The sequence below is a fragment of the Mus caroli genome, chromosome 3 (assembly GCF_900094665.2).
Source record: "Mus caroli chromosome 3, CAROLI_EIJ_v1.1, whole genome shotgun sequence".
NCBI classification, from domain to species: Eukaryota; Metazoa; Chordata; class Mammalia; order Rodentia; family Muridae; genus Mus; species Mus caroli.
In genome coordinates this window covers 14,912,984-14,920,385 of record NC_034572.1, presented here as the reverse complement: position 1 = coordinate 14,920,385, position 7,402 = coordinate 14,912,984, and the positions used below count along the sequence as shown (strand labels likewise).

Below are 7,402 nucleotides of genomic sequence, written 5' to 3'. Positions count from 1 at the left end.
GAGATATTGATAGCTAAAAGTTGCCATTTAAGCCTTTTGTTTTGCCTAATAAGGTCTTTCACTCTCCTGCATGATGACCATGCTATGCAGATCTGAAGGACCCTGTTCTTAACTCCACTATAGACCACAGAATTCTAAAGAACTCTCTTATATCTTCTATCAGTAGCTATTATAATATGGAACCCACATTTCTATGGGACTCAGGCATTGGATTTCAGGCAGAAATAAGGATTTCAGGCAGAAATAACTTTCTGTTTATATGAGAAGTTTGCCTCTGTATATATTCAGCTACCAGAGTCTCTTAATTATTTAAGATTAGTCATAAGTTAAATAGGACAAAAATGGTGTTATAGTTTATTGCGTATATATTTAAGGAATTTGGGATAAGTTTATGGATCTAATTATGGAAAGGAGAATGAGGGAAAAGCCCATAACTGACAGTTTGCTTTTCATTCAAAACACAAGTCAAAGTGAAACGCATTCTCCGAGATTTATGCTAGTTGATCTTTTCTTAATAATTATCTTTCTGGTTATTTATTTATTGTCTTCTCTGCCTGAATTTGAGTCTTTAAAGTATTCTGGTTATGTCTCATTTGAGTATTTTAAAATATAAATTAAGAATATAAATTCACATATCAAAGAGACTTTATGTACTTTTGGGGGGAGGGCATGAGGAGTGGTTTCTAGCAATATTGACTTTATTTCACTGGATAGTATAATTGTGATAAGTGAACTTTACTGAGACCAGTGAGACTTGACTATAAAACTGAAGCAATAATAAAATATAAAATTGAAAGATAGGAAGGGAGCTAAGAAAAAACATCCCAGATTTACACAGTAGAACAATAGGACTATAGCCTGCCATGTAGATCTCACTTGTGTGAAAGGCAAGGAGTGAAACCTCCACAAGATTTGAGGACTTCTAGTTCATTTGTCCCAAAGTAGGCATGACATCAGTTTACCTGCCACAGGGTCCACACAGTGCTTCATCTGTCTGCTGTATAGACCCTATCATCAAAGCCTCTTGAAAACTACTAGTGTAATACTGAAGGAAAAATGAGTCAATGCATAGCAAGTGGTGTTGTCCACTCAACTTATTTCCTACGTGTGACTTGGAGAAGAAGAGAAGAAAAATGAGACCTAAAGGGATAACACTATTCTCTCCCAACTAGAGGAAAGGCCATGGAGCCTATGCCTGCATAGACAACATGGAGGAGGGAACCTGGGGACACTTAAAATGGAAGAAAGAATTAGATTGGGACCAAGAAGGCCAAAAGAAGGTTTTATGAGGTTGCAATATCCAGTTTGGCAGAGTCACTTCCAATAGGCAATATTTTCATCAGGAATCTGCATGCTTTTTCCAGTGTCCTGTGGAGTTTCTACAAGTCAAGAGTTTTATTGTTGGGAAACATTTTTGTTGAAAGCTCTTTAGCCTTATGCACCAAAATGAAATTCACTGTAGTTAGCCTGTGTGGGCCAGCACTCCTTGAAAGACAGGCGTCTTTTTCTCAGGCAGGCCTAAGTAGCATCCCATCGAGAACACTACTTGAGTTTTCTACACCCTAAAGCCATTTTACTGGAAGTGTTCCCCTCCCTATAGTAAGAACGAGAAATACAAGAGGAACTCACCATGATGCGGAACTTGCAAAAGATGTCCAGAAAGAAGACAAATGCTTTTGTAGGGTTGCAAATAAAAGGCTCCAGTTCTTCCAGTTGTTGTATATAAAGTCAGTACTAATTGGCTGAGTAAGTCTTTTGGGTCTTTTAATGAAAGCTTTGCTAAGTTTTCTCAGACTACTGGTATTCATGAGCTCAAGTGAAGAAGGCAGCTACCAGTTCCCAACCTCCATCAGATTTCCCAAAGTGCAAGCCTGTAACAGAGGGCAGTGAATTTCCAGAAATCTCAGCTCTTCAGAAGAATATCTTTCTCACTTTTGTCTAGGTGTCCCCGCACCTTAGCTGAAGGGGAAAGGACTGAGTAAGTCCATATGCTCAAATGCATTGTAGTAATCTGAAGCCCATGTCATTTGTCATATGATTCTGATGGTTGAAATAATTACTTAATGGAGATGCTGAGAAGATACAATAAGGTCAAGAGTGAAAACTTGACATTTATTAAAATAATGTTCAAAAGTTTCCCAGTGACCTGAACTGATTGTTTCTAAATGGATAATAGCTTGGATAGACACCAGACATTCTGGAAGACAAAGTTCTAGGGTTCCTGTAGAGCGAGGTGAGCTTCAGGAGCAGTTAGTGTGGGTTTCAGACACAAAGACAGCTTTCAAAATCATCCTACCCAGACCTAGTTTACAACTTCCTAAAACTTAGAATTTAATTTTTAATAAAGTAATGCCAGTAGGAAATATGGGTTTAAAATAAAATATTGCTAATAAAAAGCAAGTTTCTCACCCAATTGCCCCTTAAATCCAACAAAAGATGATGTCTTGATGAATTAAGCCTTATTTGTTATCTAGCATCTACCATTCTGTATTAATACAAGTATTTAGTTCATTGTACCTATTGCGCTAGATCCTCCCAAAGCTGTCATCACCACGTTTAGTGCCTTTGTGCGATAACTTCAAAATATATAAAACACTATTTTACAAGGCTACTAGCACTCTGTCCTTCTAATCCTTTACCCTATCCATCACTAAAGTGGATCTCTTGAGTCCTTCTATGAGCCCTCAAAATCTTCCTTCCTTCCCTTTCCCCTAGTTCTGTCATTTAAATCTTTACCTCTGTGTTTTTAAAGTCAATGACGTAGCACTCTTCTGTATGACCATAATTATCGAATGATTTATTTGTAAGTAGCATACAAGAGCTTAAAATTAATACCCAGTATATACCCAAGGTAGTTACATACATGCAAGTTATAAGACAAATGGAAGACAATGATTGCATTGTTTTTCTTAAATGGACTTTTGTTGTTTTTCCACACATTTATAACTGCCTATATTTTATTATAATTTTGCTCCTTCTAATGGTTTAAAACTGTACATGCTATTTATTAAGGGATCCCTTTACCAGGAATTCTCCATTCTTTTTAAATCTACATTAATTAACTTCCTATATTTGTGCTGATTTTATTACCCTTGGATTTTACTCTTAATTTTCTGTGTTAAATATCATGTTTTCTGAATGTTAAGAGTTCTTTCTCTGGAATTACTTGATGGACTTGGGTACATTGTTCATTTCCCTTAAACGGGGCTGCTCCAATGTGCATGGAACCTTAGATGAGCTTTAAACAAATTATTTAATTAGAATAGTATTATAAGGTACCCGGCATGTCCTGGTGTGATCATTTGTGGTCATGGCAATTAAGAGAAGGGGGTTTGAGTATGATGAATTTGAGGCAATCAGGCTACATAGCAAAATTTTGTCTTGAAGAATAAATTATTTTTTTAAATGACAAGTATAAAAGCATTATATAACTCATGATCCCATATTGGGATACAGTATTCTGCTGAAAACAACTTAAAATAATGAAGATGAGATCATAATATTTATTATTTTGTGAGTATATAAAAATTCTTCATAGTGTCTGATCCCAATCTTGATTGGTAACTACACCATTTTTGAATAATTTTATACTCCTACCACAAAAGAAAAAAATATGTTTATAATGTCAAGTGCTTAGGAACATGTGGTCACTGAAGACAATGTGGTCACTGAAGACAGACACGTATCTATGTGTCTGTATTGTTTTTGTAGTACCACTTATTAGATTCTGCTTATATAGTCCATCGTGACTCTAAATATCAGCATCCAGTGAGTTCTTCAGATGTTGTGGTTTTGTTTCATTCATGATGGCCACACATATATATAAGCAGAGCTTGCAGGAGAATATAAGCAAAAATTTATGTTCTGATTATATCATATTTACCACTTAGAATTTTACAACATGGAGTAACATGTGTTATAAACAATGCTTTCTTAATGGTATAGTTGCTATGTTCCCAGAGAAAAGTTCTTTTAATATTAACCAGACCCTTCTCTTCCACTCACTGTCACCAGTAGAGAGGACTATAAAGAGTAGCCATACTGGTACAAGCAATGTTTCAGAGTAGACAGAGCTTTGGCTAATCTGGGAATATATGACATAAGTGTATCCACAGAAGCAGATAGGAGACATCAGTGGGAATAAACCACTGCTGTTGCAGAGAAAAGGTGCTGAGCACCTGGAAGAAAATGGCACAGCTACCACAAAGACTGCCTATGTGGTAGCTGCCCTGGGGAATGGCTGAGGGCTCAAATGAATAAAGAATGCTGTCTCCTCATTTGCCTTTGAGTTCTGCACTTTGGTGTTGGAGATCAGAGGTAATATGAAAAAATAAAGCTGGAAGAGAACTGTCTTATGGGACCAAGTAAGGACAGGTGTAGACTTGTATATGATATATGTATTTGTGGCAGTTTAAATGAGAATGTTAGCATAGACTCAGATATTTAGTCCCTATTTGGGAAAGATTAGGTGTGTCCTGGTGAGAAGAGGCATGCCACTTGGAGTGGACTTTGAGCTTTCAAAGCTCATACTCTGTCCATGTGTGTGTATGTCTCCAAAGTTGTAGATAAGATGTAACCTGTTAGCTACTGCCGCTGTGCCTTCCTGCCTAATGCCACCACAATCCCCACCATGATGATCATGAACTTACTCTCTGAAGCTGTAAGCAAGCCACAAATGAAATGTTTTAATGCTTTCTTTTATAAAACAAAACAAAATATTTTACATGCACCTCTATCATGATGTGACACCCTCTCTGCACTCATGAGAGGCCAAATCAACAGACTACCTATTTAGAATTTGACTCTCTAAAACTGTGAATGAAATAAATCTTTTATCTTACAGGTTATACTTCCTTGGGTATTGTGTTGTAGTAGTGCAGAGCTGGCTGACAGAGAAATTCAACATGCCAGGCTTGGTGGATCACACCTTTAAACCCAGCACTTGGGAGGCAGAGGCAGACAGATATCGAGTTCGAGGCCAGCCTGGTCTACAGAGTGAGTTCCGGGACAGCCGGGTCTACACAGAGAAACCCTGTCTTGAAATACCAAAATAAAAATAAAAATAAAAATAAAAAGAAATTCAACAAATGCCAATGTCATCTTGGCAGCTAGTCTCCATGGTTCTGTGAAAGAAATATAGCACTCATCAGTAGGAACCCTACTGGAACCAGGGCTTGACCAAAGATCTGAAGATAACACTGTGAGGTGAGTCATCAGTTCCTTGAGGACATCTGGTCAACACTGAGCATAGTGGAGGAGGGAGGGTAGATCTAGTCTAACTGATGGTGATAATGCTAATGTTAGTCAGATTTCTCAATTTATTAATACTATTTTAAATTTCTCTCTATTAGTGATTCTCAATATCTTGTCTTTATTCCTGTTTACTGGTATTTTATGATAAGTCTAAAGGTATATATATACAGGTGGATGTGTATACAGAAACTTAGTAGCTAATTGTTCTGAGTATTCAGCTGGCTTCTTAATGTTAAGACTCATCTCATTTAATTCTGAAAGTCCCTTGTGATATTTCTGTGAAGATTTCTTTCTCCTTCTTGTTCTTTCTCTTCCAGTCTTGTTAATCAGAAGTGAGGCTGCCTGGAATTTCTTGTGTATCTTATCTTTCCCTTTCATATCTCACATCTCCTTTTCTTTGCTCTATTATTTAACTTTCCTAAACCTCTTTGAACTTTAGGGTCATAAGATTTTGTTGTTGTTCTATTTTATTTTATTTTATTTTATCTTCAATTGTACATTGTTTTCCTCTCAAACTCTAGTAAAATGGTCTTTGGTTTCCAAAACAGTGAGCTACAGATCAATCAAGAAAGACATCCATTGTTGATCTCTGATTTCTACATGTGTGGGCAAATGCACACACTGTGCTCACAATCTTCATGAATATATAAGCACATACACACACTAACCTAAGTGCACACACATGCACGAGCAAGCACACTCACACCCACAGAGCTGCAGGAATCCAGCCCAGGAGAGGGGCAGTGGTTTTGAGGCCCTCTTGCCAATGAGGTTCCCAGCACCTTCAGTGAAGAAGCTAAACCCATCCCCAGCAGCCAAGCCGTCCAACCCCAAGAACCTGCTGTTCTTCTTTGATGTAGACATTGGTGAGGAGGGAACTGGCCAAATCATTTTAGAATTGTTTGCATATATTGTTCTCAAAACTGTAGAAAAAAAATTGTGCATTGTATGTAGGAGAAAAAAAGCATTGAATCCAGAACTGGGAAACCTCTCCATTTTAAATGACCTGTCTACCAAATCATTAAGAAATTTATGATTCAGGGTGGAAACATCTCAGATCAGAATGGGACAGATGGAGAAAGTATTTATGGTGAAAAAGTTGAAGATAAAAAATTTCATTATAAGCATGATCAGGAGGGTTTGCTGAGCATGGCAAATGCTGACCCCAATGAAAATGGTTCTCAGTTCTTTATCACAACAGTTCTGACTCCTCATTTGGATGGGAAACATGTTGTGTTTGGTCAAGTAATTAAAGGACTGGGTGTGGCAAGGATGCTAGAAAATGTAGAACCGAGGAGTGACAACCTGTCAAACTGTGTGTTATTGCAGAATGTGGAGGACGGAAAGAAGGGGATGACCCACAAAGATGGCTCTGACGATAGTCATACAGATTTCACTGAGGATGCAGGTACAGATTTAAAATATGGAGATAAAATTTTATTAATATCTGAAGACTTAGAAAACATTGGAAATTCAAGTCTCAGAACTGGGATGTGTCTATTAAAACACTGCGAAGGGTTTAAGGTGCTTGGATAGTTCAAAGGTTATTATTGAGAAAGCAGGTTCATCCAGACTGCAGCCTGTAGCCTTAGGCTGTGTGCTGTGTGCCTGTAAATTGAAGGTGTCAGATTGGCATGGGGCAACCGACAGATGTTTGGAGGTTCCTGAAATGCACCTGTCAAACACCAAAGCAGTATCCCAAAAATCCAGGATGGCAAGGATTAAGGTGGTATGATCAAGGAGTGGCTGGTCCTAAGACAGCGCAGGAGATAGCCCAGGAGATAAAGCTATCCCGGCAGAATTGCTTAGAGTTAAACAAATGATAAAGGCACAGAAAGATAAAGAGAAGGCAGTGTATGCAAAAGTGATTGCTTAATAAGGGTTAAAAGTTCCTTAAATACTGTAGTACATTGCTTATATAAGGGATAATGTGAGTTACTGTCTACATAATCCCTGATGTGTTTCCCTTGATTATCTGTCATTGTTTACAAAGAAATGCTGATACAGGTTCCTTCTTAATAAAGATTTATGAGATAATTAAAACAAAAAAAAGCTCAGTTACCTTCTAACCTAGTGTTCTTTCCAGTAACTCACCTCCTTCAGGATGCTGCTGTTTCAGTGGACAAATTGCTATTCTCAGCAGAATGTC

At 37.6% G+C, this 7,402-nt stretch overlaps 1 pseudogene; it reads left to right on the top strand.

Annotated features, from left to right (window-relative positions):
• Window positions 1-6,019: 6,019 nt before the first annotated feature.
• LOC110291042 lies at window positions 6,020-7,129 on the top strand (annotated as a pseudogene).
• The last annotated feature ends 273 nt before the right edge of the window (window positions 7,130-7,402 follow it).